Genomic DNA, 13,741 nt, shown 5'->3' with positions numbered 1-13,741 from the left:
GGAATAATTTCTACTTGGAATGGAAATTAGATTTAACAATTTGTCTTTGAGCGAGGCTCCCCTGCTGCTCCCTCAAGGACTCCACTTTGAGAGCAGCTACCCTGCAGTGAGTCCGGAGTAAGGACATCACTCACAATGACACAATTGTATTGCTATTAGGATGAATCAGAGGCGACTAGAGAGAGAGAAGTAGAGACAGACCACTGTGTTATTTTGGCATCTCAAACATTAAGGGACAGAACAATGCTACTAGCCAAACCGAGACTGTCCTCCATACAGCATTGCGTCGTTTGTTAAAATCCTGAAACGACCTATGTTGATGTTTTCTTGGAAGGTGACTTCTTGCAGTTGTGAGACTATGGTAATCCTTAAATAGAAAAAAGGTTTGAGGGATGATGGTAAATCCATTCAGATGGGGGTTAAGATCCAACAGTGTTTCTCAAACTTTTTACACCACGTACCACTTGAGGAAATGTTGCCACCATTATGTCTCATGTTAAAATAGAAAAGCGTAGGTCTACCCTATTCAGCTACATTCACACAGGAGGCAGGTTTATTCTCAATAAAAGTGTATTGCCGGCAGCCACGCTGCACTTACTCTGTCCCGCTCCAACTTAATCCAAATGGGAGGTAACTCAGGTCTTATCTCCTTATTGTTTTGCATGATTTGCTGCTAGCAAGTGGTCTGGAGACTTAAGCTGCTGCTTAAAGAGAACGCCGTTCGATTTCAACAAGTAGCTCTGTTTTTTTTATGTGTAGTGCTGTCAGTAGGGAGACAAACTAAACCAATCAGTGCTGCCTACGCCGAGTCATCCTCCTGCTGGAGTTAGCACCCAACAGGCTTCAACAGGGCAAGTTTTAAACAGGGTTTTAGCCTCTAAACATGTTCAAATGGCATTACATGCCTACCCATGTACAGTGATTCATTCTGAGTGAACACAGTGAATCTGACTGCTGGAGATGTGACAGAAAGGCAGACAAGTTGTGTCAATTCAGCCAGTGCACATACCTCGGTTTATTTCTTGTTTTCCGGTGAAGTCCACACTAGTCAATTTCTGCCTTTCTGTCACATCTACTGCAGTCAGATTCACTGTGTTCACTTGGAAGGAATCCCTGCACATGGGTAAGCACTGGTAATGACAATTTGAACATGTTTAGAGGTTCAAAACAGGTTTAAAACTTGCCCTGTTTAAGCCTGTTGGGTGCTAACTCTAGCAGGAGGATATCGGTGTGGGCAGCACCGATTGGTTTCATTTGTCTCACCCCTGACAGCGACCAGAATTCTCCTTTTTAAGTAGTGACTAACCCTAACCCTCGTCCACTACTTAATTACAGCTGAACTCTCATCCACTGCTTAAGCTGCGACTGGCCCTTGTGCTCGTCCACTATAGTTTCAACAGGGCTGTTCAAAATATTCACCTCCTCATCCACACTTCCCTTAGATCCTGTTTGGAGCCATGATTGCAGTGTTTTTGAACCATTTATTTGACCTCGGCTTACTGTCTTGCCATCACAGCTCGTAACTAAGAACGGATGTCTGTGCACTCAGTTTATGAAGGTAATTTTGTTGGCTGGAAAGGCAAAAAAGATCATCCTCATAGAACTTACAGTCCCATGGGAAGAGGGGTGTGAACAGGCCTTTGAAAGGAAGAGCACCAAATACCAAGACCATCTGCATGACTGCAGGGGGAAAGGATGGCAACTGTAAATTAATCAGAGATTCCATCCGAGTACCACCAGGGGCATATTGGACTCATGGAAACCTTATCGGTTTCATTAACTACTAATAATCAGTATTGGTATTGGCCTTTACCAGTATCAGTCAATCCCTAGACTGAACCAGACTGTTCTAGCTGTTCTATTATTTGCCTTTACCCACTTAGTCATTGTATCCACATTATTGGTGATCCTTTATCACAAATCTCATTGTGTTCATATTTTGTGAAAGCACCAAAAGTCAACCCTACAATATCACCACAGTATGGACATACTGTGTATTTAATAATGTATTTGGTCAAAAAATATTGTCTTCCATATTGCCCAGCAGCTCCACATTGACAGCGCCCATTAATACCCACACAAAGTTGAGTCTAAGTTTATAGTTATCTGGGAGAAAAGTTCCCAGAGTCCAAAAGCCATTTGGACACTCTCCTCCTTTATCTCTCTCTCTCCCTCTCTTTCCCTCTCTGCAGTGGCCTAAATGTAATCTGTTGTGTCTCCATCTCTCTGAGCACCTGAGCTGTCAGCCGGCGAACACGAGGCTGGCTTCACCTTGTCAGTGCTGATTCATCCGCGCTCGGTCTCTAGCTGTTTGGCAGCCAGTCAGCCTTGGCCAAACACGCCACAGAGAGCGGTAAAGAGCTCCTGCTGCCGTTCGCCACGGCTCGGCTCGCCGCCTTCGACACGGGGAGAGCTTAAACCCACTTTCTGCCCAGAAAGGAAAGCGAAGTGAAAGATGCACCCTGCCCAACCCCCCTCTCTTACAACACACACACACACAGAAACTGCATAGGGAAGATGAATTCCTCCTTTAATAGATTTTTGTGCTGCTCTGTACTGTGGCTAATGAATAGTTTAAAGGGAATTTAATTGACCTCCAAAGAGAAATTTTAATTAATGACGGGGAGACGTGCAAGCCTACGCGCCATGGACTGAAGGAATCACAGTTATCAAAACGGCACTATTAATTGAATATTTACTCTGCCACAGATAAGCCGCAATTACTTAAAGATTTTAATGAATTTAATCTCTTAGCAGGGGAGAGGTGAAAAGAAGGGATTTTTGAGTCCTTACTCTGTCTGTGCAGTGTTTGAACATTTATGAATAGTGCTTATGAGACAGGATTAGATTTTGTCCCTTTTACCCTCCTTTACTTATTGAAAGTCAACGCACAGGTAAACTATCAGCGCTGTGAACGCGGTGGCGTTCCTCACATTCAGGGACGCCGCACTCTCTCTTGCTTTGTGTTCCTCTTACTTTGAAGTCAGCTGCGTGCAGAGCAGTGAACATCTATCAGTGCCAGGTGGTGTGTTCCATAAACAGGGATATTTGGTGGCGATGTCTCGTCAAACAAAAGGCGAGCTTTTAAAGCTTTAATCACATGTCAGTTGCTAAATAATCTCCAAGTGCTTTTGAGACAATCTGTGACCCTTCTGAACACCTGTCTTGTTTCTTCTTCTACTGTTATGGAAACTGTCTTCCGTAACCAATCAACCAGATGAGGAAATCTGACAATCATGCAGGTGCATGTGCGCATGCCTGTGTGTGTGTGTGTGTGCGTGTTACTGGCAGCGCTGGATCTGCCTAATTACAGTGAGTGTTAGGTAAACAACAAACAGCAGGCTGTGGACGGCAGCTGAGGGAATAAAGCTCATTCTCAGGTTTGCCCAGCTGGCCGGCCAACCAACCAATCAGACACCAGTCAGACAGACAGCCAAGCAGTCGCTAAAGCTTCACTATCCTGGGTTTGATAGCAGGTGTGTGGCACCACTCAGAGTGTGTGAGGCACTGCTCTGCTGCCTGTCTTGGCTCTTTTCCAGGCTGGCTCACTGCAGATGTTTGCAGGTAGCTGAAGGGATCCGTGCCTCCTGCACCCATTGATAATAATGTTTGGCTAGGATTCACTGAAGCAGATGTACAGTGATCTGTGTCCAGTCGGGGGTTTCACACTATTCATTTTTAATTGTCCCAATGTTTTGCAAAGTGGTGGGGTGGGTATTACCTTGCACGGCAGCTGGATTCTCGTAATATCATGAGATCACTTGAGAATCAATCATGTTAGGCTACAACCCAGTGTATATCAACTACATTGTTTTTTCCAGGATTGCTCTTTTGAAGCAGAAATTCAGATGGATGTCCCTCATATTTGGCCTGATGTCCGTCCCTTCCTCTGTCTCTGTGTTGGCGTTCTAACCTCTGGTGGATTTTTGAGGAATATGGTTACCTGGTCCTCAAATCTCTGCAGGGTAAATCCAGACAGCTAGCTAGACTATCTGTCCAATCTGAGGACTATGGTTACCTGGTCCTCAGATCTCTGCAGGGTAAAACCAGACAGCTAGCTAGACTATCTGTCCAATCTGAGGACTATGGTTACCTGGTCCTCAGATCTCTGCAGGGTAAAACCAGACAGCTAGCTAGACTATCTGTCCAATCTGAGGACTATGGTTACCTGGTCCTCAGATCTCTGCAGGGTAAATCCAGACAACTAGCTAGACTATCTGTCCAATCTGAGGACTATGGTTACCTGGTCCCCAGATCTCTGCAGGGTAAATCCAGACAGCTAGCTAGACTATCTGTCCAATCTGAGGACTATGGTTACCTGGTCCTAAAACAACAGTATAAATGTAAATGGACTTTTCTTATATATCTTTTCTCATCTTAACGACTACTCAGTTATTCTACATAGTACAGGAACCATTCACCATTCACACAGATTCACACACTGTGGCCGAGGCTGCTGTACAAGGTGCCACTCACACACATTTACACTCCGATGGGGCAGCAACGGGGCAACTCGGGGTTCCTTGTCTTGCCCATGTCAAAGGACGGACAGCAGGGCCAAGGATCGAACTGCCAACTTTCTGATTGGCCGGACGTGATAGACAGATGGTTCATCCAATCACCTCCCAAGTGCTTCCCGCCTATTTCCAATTACGGCTTCTCAGATGGTTCTCAGAAGGTTAGAGTGGGTTTAGCCATAAAACAGCCATAAAACGGCCTTAATCGTTTTCAATCCATTTCAGTCATTGGAGGGCAGCCATCATCAGACAGGTGGAGAGAAGTCAACAGGATAGAACAGCAATCAAGTTTATCAGCTGTTATTTATTTTAAAAAAAACAATAATAACTGATCTAGTGCCAACCAATGGTTTTAGTGGTTGACTGGGGAAACCTCTTCAGGGTTTTTCCTGCATGGAGAAATTGTTGGTGCCCCCCAAAAAAGGTTTAAGCCAACCCCAAAGGACCACCAGTGCTAAAACTGATAAGAATTGAGAATAAATATCAATTCAAAAGTGTTTTTTCAGCAATTTACTCACAACAAGCAGAACATAGACATCAATAGGAGCCCTAATCTTTTACCGTCGCGACTTGGGCTGTGTCAGACTCTCACTGATTTAAACAGTAGTATTTCAATAATTTTTTTTTTTAGCAGTTTTGTAATTTTTCGGCTTCATTTACTCAATTTTGTTCAACAAATTGTCCGAAAAAAACAGGCAAAATAATAGATTTCTGTCAAATAAGAACCGATCGTGCTCATTGTTGTGCGTAGTCACACACTGATTTCTTGTTGTGACTTCCAAGTTTTGTTCAAACGTGGCTCAGGGTCACATTCAAACTCCTGTCATGTACAAATGTTTGCTGCCATACACATGCGAAACAACGGCCTGACAAGTCTAAGTCTGCAAACACAAGCCGATGTCAGTTGCAAAAGGTGGAGAATGCATTACATTGTGTAAATATTCAATTATGCAAATTGCAGATTCAAATTAATTAGACAAAAGTTTGGGTTGGCTGAACCTGCGACGCTTGTCGCGGCATCACAAAAGGGAGCGGGCCTTGTGTATGAAAAGCTGCAATTACCTTCGTCTGACTGAGGCCCGCCCGCACTTCTCAAGGCGGGAGATTGCTCTAATTGCCTCAGCGATGCGGGGGCCTTGAAGCTCGGGGATTCTTCTCAGGTCTCCGGCTCCACAGATAGCTGGACGTGTTACAGCGATGCCGGAGCCAGCATGCATGGCATATCCATCTGTGAGTCTGAATCTCAATTACCGAACTGCTCAACACAGGGACAGAAGAAAGAGGAGAGGAGGAAGGGAGATGGGGGTAGGAGGACAGAAAAGGCGGGATGGGGCGGGGGGGCCCAGATGGCCTCAAAACATTGGCTCTTATTGTCCTGGTAGTTCCGTCGAAATACAAGTGAACACAAGTAGTGGAAGAAGTATTCAGATCCTTTACTTATGTAAAAGTACTAATACCACATTGGACGCCTAAAGCAAAACACGCCCGCCGCCTTAACTACAACGTCCACACAAAAAAAATAATATAGTGATATCCTCCGTGTTACTCACCGTCCTGTTTTCTCCCATTCATTCCAAACCACACAGTATAGTTTAGTAGTATACTATAGTATAGATAGCTATCATAAAACAGGAGTGACGAGGTTGTGTATGGTGTGTGTGCCAGTGTTTGTGTGTATGTGTGTTGGCCCACCCCCCGCGAAGCTCTAAAGACTGAAAAAAACATACATTACATTCCACCAATGGTATACACTGTAATTGTAAAATACTTAAATCCTTAAAATAAATAGTTTTCATCCACTAGCTAGTGCAAATGAAACCTCTTTTGACCACAGGGCTGACGACAGATGATTGTTTTCATGCAGGAGCTTCTTTGGGAGCATACACATAATGAGGGCGCTAATTATTCCGATCATTTATACTCTAAAAGTCAACTGTGGATGCATCAGAACATTGTCCGTCCAGCCACTAGCAAAGGCCACTGAGAGAACTATACTTCAAAAAATGGGAAACAGTTTTCCAATTTGTGACATTATTTTATCGCTTTCCATTTCGACTTTTGAAGTCAAATTGCTTTCTTGACCTTAAAGCCTCTGTGTGTTGAATGTGAAAGTGGCAGAGCATCTGGACAGGATGCACGCACCGAGTTTGCAAAATAAACTGCATCAGAAGCAATGCTTCTCCTATACAATCCAAACAGTAATAATAAAAACCAAACCAAACCAAAATGTAGTAAGCGGGGGGCCAACGGGTAACGCCCCTAAGCGCTGTGGGTGAAAACTAGTTTCAATGGTTTCTCTATCCACCAGATATGGACAAAGCCATATCACTAAGAAATCAGCTGATATTATCATATGATGGAGCTTACTGTATGAGGGAGTGCGCGTCCTGAAGCTACGTTTATCATATCATGCTGACCAGGTCGGGACAATATTCTGTAGAAGCATTTTGTAAAACCCAGATAGACTACAGATGGGCTTGTTTGTTTTAAGGCTTTAAGAATGGATTTCATGGTTTTCCCACGTCAACATGGGACTGGACAACAAGGACACTTCAACATGGGACTGCAGGGCCAGGGATCAAACCACCAATCTTCCAATTGGCAGGCGACCACTGTACCGCTGAACCACAGTCACCCCAGTCGAAGTGAGCTCCTGCTTGAAAGCGGTGATGACATCACACTGTGCAGTTTCATTTTGAGATTATTTTCCGTTGGATATTGAGGTTGATAGGTGTTTTGGCTCGGCTGGCCAAGTGGCTCTATATCCATGGAGGGGGATTTCATTATTGCGTGTTTTGTTTTGTTGTACAAGATCAAAAAACATCCTCTTTGCTTTCTTCACAAATTGCACACCGACAACATCCATATAGGCTACACCAGCTGGTATTCTGACTCATAAAAACAAACCTTCTGATTAACAGTGGATGGGTTGTGGGTGAAATCAAGTATAATCAAAGAGGAAAATATATCTGAACGGAGCAGAGCTGCCGTTTCTTATTATACATCTGCTTTATTCTACGTTTTGATGTTTGCGTAGGAGTTGTGTTAAGCTACTGCTGATGAAACTCAACATTTCCTGATTTGGCGGGTTCAAAATAAGAGCATTGAAAAACCAAAATAGCGTCGGACTTTTAATGTGAAAAACCAACAGGAAATACAACGCTTCTTCTGATTCTGATTGTTAACCATTCCTGCTTTGGCTTCCAGACCGTGGACAGGAAGCACAGGGGAGACTTTGTTTTGCCTCTAGGGGCTAGGTCGGTGTTTGCTTCGGGGCTAGTCTCGCAATGCCAGACCTTCCTCCACAGCGCTGCGGAGGACGGCCCGGCTAGGCCACATGACAATTCTGGATAGGAGAATGAATGCTCAGGGGTTACAAAAATAATGCAATTACAGTAATGTATTCCTTATTCCTGCAACACAGTAATATAACGTATTACTAATTAAATTTGGGTTATATCATACCTGTTACAATTTCAGTAATGTGAGTTAATATGCAACATTTAGTGGTGTTTTGGTTTTTTAAGAATTCGTGAGTATAATTTCTTGTTGCTGTGTTCGATGGTTGAGGTGACTGCAGAGACATTTGCGAGATGGATATTAATTTCAGGAGTTATTGCGCCATTCAAGTTGTAAGGTAGTTTTAATTGAGTGTTTTCATTTTCTCCTACTTTCCTTTTGTACATTTTAATTATCTATTTGTATAACTTTACTTTGCATATTCATATACATTTTACAAAACATTATGAATAACCTATGATGTGATAAAATGGATAAAGAGGAGACTTTACTGATCCGGTGAAATTCACATGCTAGCTGCCAAGTCAAATATCCGCTGTTTGGTGACAGTAATGCTTGAGTAGTGTAACGCAGTACAATTTAGAGACAGTAATATTGTAATATAACTAATTACTCAAAAATGACAGTATGTAGAAATCTATAATATATTACAATTTGGAAGTGACTTGCCCAACACTGCATGTGACAGCATTGCCCCCTCAGGGGAAACTGTGGACCTGAGTTCAAAGTTGACGACAACAAAATGAAGTGTTTGATTGTGTGTTCTCCACAGCTCTGTTTTGTGTCTGCTCCCAGACAAAGTTCAATCAGCTGCATGTTGCGGCTCAGCATGTGGTCTGTGCTCCCTCCTCCAGACCTGGGGCTCAACACGCCGCTGCCATGCCGGACTCGGCCTGGTGTGCGGGGTTCATTTAGAGGAGGGCATGCTCATAGAGTGCGTTTCGGGGGTATTTGGTTGAGAGAGATGATCTGTGTGTTACAGCAGCATATGGATGGATGCTTCACAGGGAAGTGGGTCACAGTTAGTTTTCCTGCTGTCCTGCCGTCTCCCGGGACAGACTGGCGGGAGGACTGTCTGACACTGCACAGCATGGTGCACAGATTTGCTTTACAAATGGCTCGCATCGCAGTGAGGAAAGAAAAAAACTCTAGTGAAACTAGGGGAAAGGCTATCACAAGGTTTCCCTGGGATTATCCATAAAGAACTGCGTTGATCTAGAGGATGTGTGATTCTTGAGTTTTTGAAAAATCCAAACGAGTCTCATGTGAGCGGTTGGGGTTCTGTCTCTGTGCAGCCCTTCCAACTTGTTTGAATACTTCTCCGTCTCTTCCTCCCTTTGATGGATCTCCTCTCAAAGAGCGGGTAATGACATCTCGAGGGAGGAAGCTCTAGTCTTCTGTCTTTTGGGGTTAAGGGCTCAGCCGACAGAGGGGCTACAGGGCCTACGCTGGTTTCTTAAAGAAAATAGGCCATTACAACACCAGATGCAGATATTTAGCATGTTTCCATGGGTTTGTCCGACCACTTTGAGTAAGTACAAGTAACATTAGAAGGACAACTAACTAAGTTAAGAATTCAGTCTAATAGTTTTTTACTCCCGTGACTCAAACACTCTGTTGCTGTGTGGACTAGCCAGACCCTCCTTTGCAGAGCTGTGGAGGAAAGTCTGGTTATTTCTGAAGAGCACTTTTTGAAGGGGACACAAATAATACAGCCTCAATTGTACTTGTAGAGGATATGTATACACAGAGGAAAGCCTTAATACTATCATTAGTGGAGCATGGGGACTGGACCATTATCCTTCTGTTCAGTGTTGACTAAATTGACACAGATATTCTTCTTTAAAACCCTTTATTTATTTTTACATTTGTAATCAAGCCACAAAAATACCTTAACACATAATAACTTATATTGAAAAAGTGTCCCCATTAAAAATAAATACAAGGCTTTTGTACACTTGTTAAATTAGCTGATCATAATGTAAATTAGTGAGCCACTGGTAAAGCTCATTTGCTAAACCTGACCTACACTAAGCTCAACACACTCACCTGAGACTCTACACCCGACTGTCCTTGGTCTCCATGTTCCTTACCTGAGACTCTACACCCGAGTGTCCTTGGTCCCCCTGTTCCTTACCTGAGACTCTACACCTGACTGTCCCTGGTCCCCCTGTTCCTTACCTGAGACTCTACACCTGACTGTCCCAGGTCTCCCTGTTCCTTACCTGAGACTCTCCACCTGACTGTCCCTGGTCCCCTGTTCCTTACCTGAGACTCTACACCTGACTGTCCCAGGTCTCCCTGTTCCTTACCTGAGACTCTACACCTGACTGTCCCTGGTCTCCCTGTCCCTTAACTGAGACTCTACACCTGACTGTCTCTGGTGTCCCTGTTCCTTACCTGAGACTCTACACCAGACTGTCCCTGGTCTCCCTGTTCCTTACCTGAGACCTAAGCATGGGTTCCTATACTCATGACCAGCAATGTATACTGTATGTTTCTAAAGTTAAAAAGCATTTTCGGGGGGTTATATTGGTTAACTACTTACACATTATGATCATTATGTTATTTACAATACACCATATGTTTTAATGATATTTTTAAGGGGGGACAACCCTTAGGTGGGGGATTTACACCTATGTCCATCATGTTTCATATCTATAGCCAGCTTGTTAACATAAGAGAAAACTGTCCCTACAGGAATTTCAGACGCTGCTTTCATTTCATTTTCCCAATTTAACATCTACAGTACAAGCTTATTAGTAGTATTAGTTTGTTTCACTGGATATGACCTGAATGTAGCAGAGTCACTCACCATCAGGGCTTTTCTAAGCTGTCCAGTCATACTGTGACACCCCTGCGTGTCTCTTGCCTGACTGTCATTTGAATCTACATGTTTTTCACTATTTATCTCATATCCATCACAGCGGCCGACAGCCAGCACTGGGCCCCCTCTCATAAATCCATCTGCAGGCACAAGAGGGATGAGAGTCCACCTGCTCCATCGCTCCTCTCTTCCACTCACACCCACCCTATTTTTCTCTCGCTCCCTCTTCCTCCCATAATCCCATATTGTCATCTGTCATATCACTTGGGTCTCTAGAGCTTTCTCGGACCCTGATGGTGGAGTAATGATAGTCTTGTTTGTGTGGGCTTGGTGTTTCAGGAGGGAGAGATACATAATAAGGGAATCATTTTCCCCAATGGCACCAGTTTTTGTGTGAATCCTGCTCTCGGTATTTGTGAGATAGTGGGCATTACAAAACAGCACTTAGTCTCAGTCCCCCGGTGCATGCTGTAGGGAAGGTGAAAAGAAAAAAGCTTTTGGCAGCACGTCTTTCTGGGTAACTTCTTTTTCCTTCTTCATACAGCTGTGAACAAGCAATGAGTTAATCGTCTGCTCACATCTATAAAGTCAACACAATGAATGAATTCAATTGCAAAAACCATTTTGATCAAGGGCGTAGGTTTTGTTTCAGCATTGGGAAGGACACATTGGGGGACATATGGGACCCCAGGAAATGTTGTAGGTCAAATTCTTAATTTAACAACTTGTGGTGCAATACTCTTCTAACCTGTAAACTATCTGCAGATTTAAAACATCACTCATGTTTTGGGATTTTTCATAGGAATCATGTACATCTACTCAACAAATCTGTTACAGAATGAGACCTTGTGAAAGCCAGAAGCTCCAAAGTTTCTACATAAAACATAAATCACATCTTTAATTTCCACGCTCCTGTTGTGTTTCTTCAACCCGCCAGTGTAGCGCAGTAGACACAGTTCTTGTTTCCCATTTGTGTTTTAAGCCTCCTGAGGTTATTTTTACCTATTTTGGGAAGTGGGTTGTCTTAAATTGGGGGGGGGACATGTCCCCTGTATCCCGCTCCAAAATCTACGCCTATGATTTTGACAGTTTAAGAGCGCCAGCCTCTGCTGTGGAATGAATCACACTGAAAACTATTTTACGTATGGTGTCCATACCTTTAACTGTCTCTTAACCCGTACTCTGTCCCATTCAAAAAATCATTTCTTTTCTGAAAGCTGGGCGATATGGATAAAAATCACAATATTTTGACTAAATACCTTAATGTTGATATTGTAGGGTTGACTCTTGGTACTTACTCAAAATATGAACACAATGGGCGCTGTGATAAATGGTCACCAGTAATGTGCATACAATGACTAAGTGGGTAAAGCAAATAATAGAACAGCTAATAAATCTGGTAATGGAAAAAACTTCCCTTTACTGTAATGCAGCCTTTAAAACCAGGAAAAGACACTTGTGACATGTCAGTATATCCAACATTTAAGACGATATCTAGCCTCATGTATCCATGTCGATATAATATCGAATCTTTGCCTAGCCTCATGTCGAGTATGTGGTACAAATGTGTGGTAGGGAGGCCTCAGCTGAATCCGCAGCATCAGTTAGCCTAGAAATCCAGACACACCCTAACACCTTGGCTTGGGAACTGGAAATACCAATTTCTGGTCTGTCCAATCACATTGTGTATAGAGTCGGTGGGCGGGCTTAACATAATGACGGCAGAGTTGTGGCGGTTCTGCGTGAACTCCCTGCTACTTAAAAACAAAGAAGATGGAGAACAGTGGTCTGTCCAATCGACTCTGGAAGACTTAGAGTTAAGCTCTGGAGTCATTCTAAAAAAGGAAGATGTGTTAGGAGTTTAAAGTTGAATCTTTCAACCAGCGCTGCTCTGGTTGGTTGGAGCGCTGTCCTATTGCATGCAGAGGAAATTTGAAAGACAACCGTTGAGCTCTGCCAATTAGGGGTGGGAATCACCAGACGCCTCTCGATATAATATCATCCCCATCTTATGCCACGATACGATCTTATTGCGATTTTAAACATAATGCAATATTCTGCGATATATTGCAATTTATAACCTTTTTAATTTTTTCCAATTTTAAATGACGTCCCCAAAAGGAAACTTTGTTAATATCTGTTCTATCTAAAAAGAAACATTGCTCTGTTTGTTCATCTCACTTCCATTCCAGGGCTGAAAAATGGGATTGTCAAGCAGACAAAATGACCAACAAATACTGTATGTAATAAAAGATCCATACTTGGCGCCTCTGTGTCGATACAGTATTGCCACTGAAAATATCTACTACTACTAGGCTGTATCGATCCACCCCCCACACCCCTACTGCCAATGGGGAGTTCCCAGACCCAACATCTGGATGATAAAAAAAGACAGTCAAAGACTTTGTCTTTGACTGTCTTTTTTTCAGAAGCAGGGGGGGAGAACAGACTTAAAACAGGGTTGCCATGCTGGGATTGGCTTGAACATAAGTGCCCGACTCTGATTGGTTTACACTAACATGTTTCCCCCAAAACCGCTGATCAGTATAAGAGAAGAGTGTTAACGTTATTGAAGTCTCCCTGACAGAACTCATGCGTAGCTACATTTGTATTTTTACACCAAAATAGTTTTTAGAAAGTGCATTGATAAATGTAAAATGCTCAACCACATAAAGACTTTATTTCATTTATGAATATTTCACAGTTGCAAAAGACCTAAAGCAAGGAGAACTTTATCCTACACACAATCCCTACCGAACCCACCCTGTCCTACAGAGCTGCATTTAGTAATACTGATGACATAACCACGCATTTGGCAGCGCTGTCAGAGCTGTAGGGATGCACTTAAGGGACTGAGACAGTGCCGGAAGAGAATTAGACATGAACGCTGCTGTATTGCTAAAAATTAGGACGTTACCATTTACAATGTGAAATCTTGACGCGCCTGAGGACACACACAGCTCTTACAGGCATTACCAGTACTGTTCTGGACATACTGTACTGTAATTGGGATTTTAAGGTCACTTTATAGCTTTCAAGGAATTTGTAATAGAACATTTTGTGCAGGAAGTCGAGGCTTAAGGCTCACCCCTATTGT

At 43.2% G+C, this 13,741-nt stretch overlaps 1 protein-coding gene across 1 annotated transcript in view; it reads left to right on the top strand.

Moving 5' to 3' along the window:
• The window catches only part of LOC116671041 (carbonic anhydrase-related protein 10), a 214,535-nt gene that overhangs the window by 91,231 nt on the left and 109,563 nt on the right, over nucleotides 1–13,741 (top strand). The gene's annotated exons all lie outside the window — the stretch shown is intronic.

The sequence above is a fragment of the Etheostoma spectabile genome, chromosome 21 (assembly GCF_008692095.1).
Source record: "Etheostoma spectabile isolate EspeVRDwgs_2016 chromosome 21, UIUC_Espe_1.0, whole genome shotgun sequence".
Taxonomy (NCBI): domain Eukaryota; kingdom Metazoa; phylum Chordata; class Actinopteri; order Perciformes; family Percidae; genus Etheostoma; species Etheostoma spectabile.
This window is presented reverse-complemented; position numbering and strand designations above follow the sequence as displayed.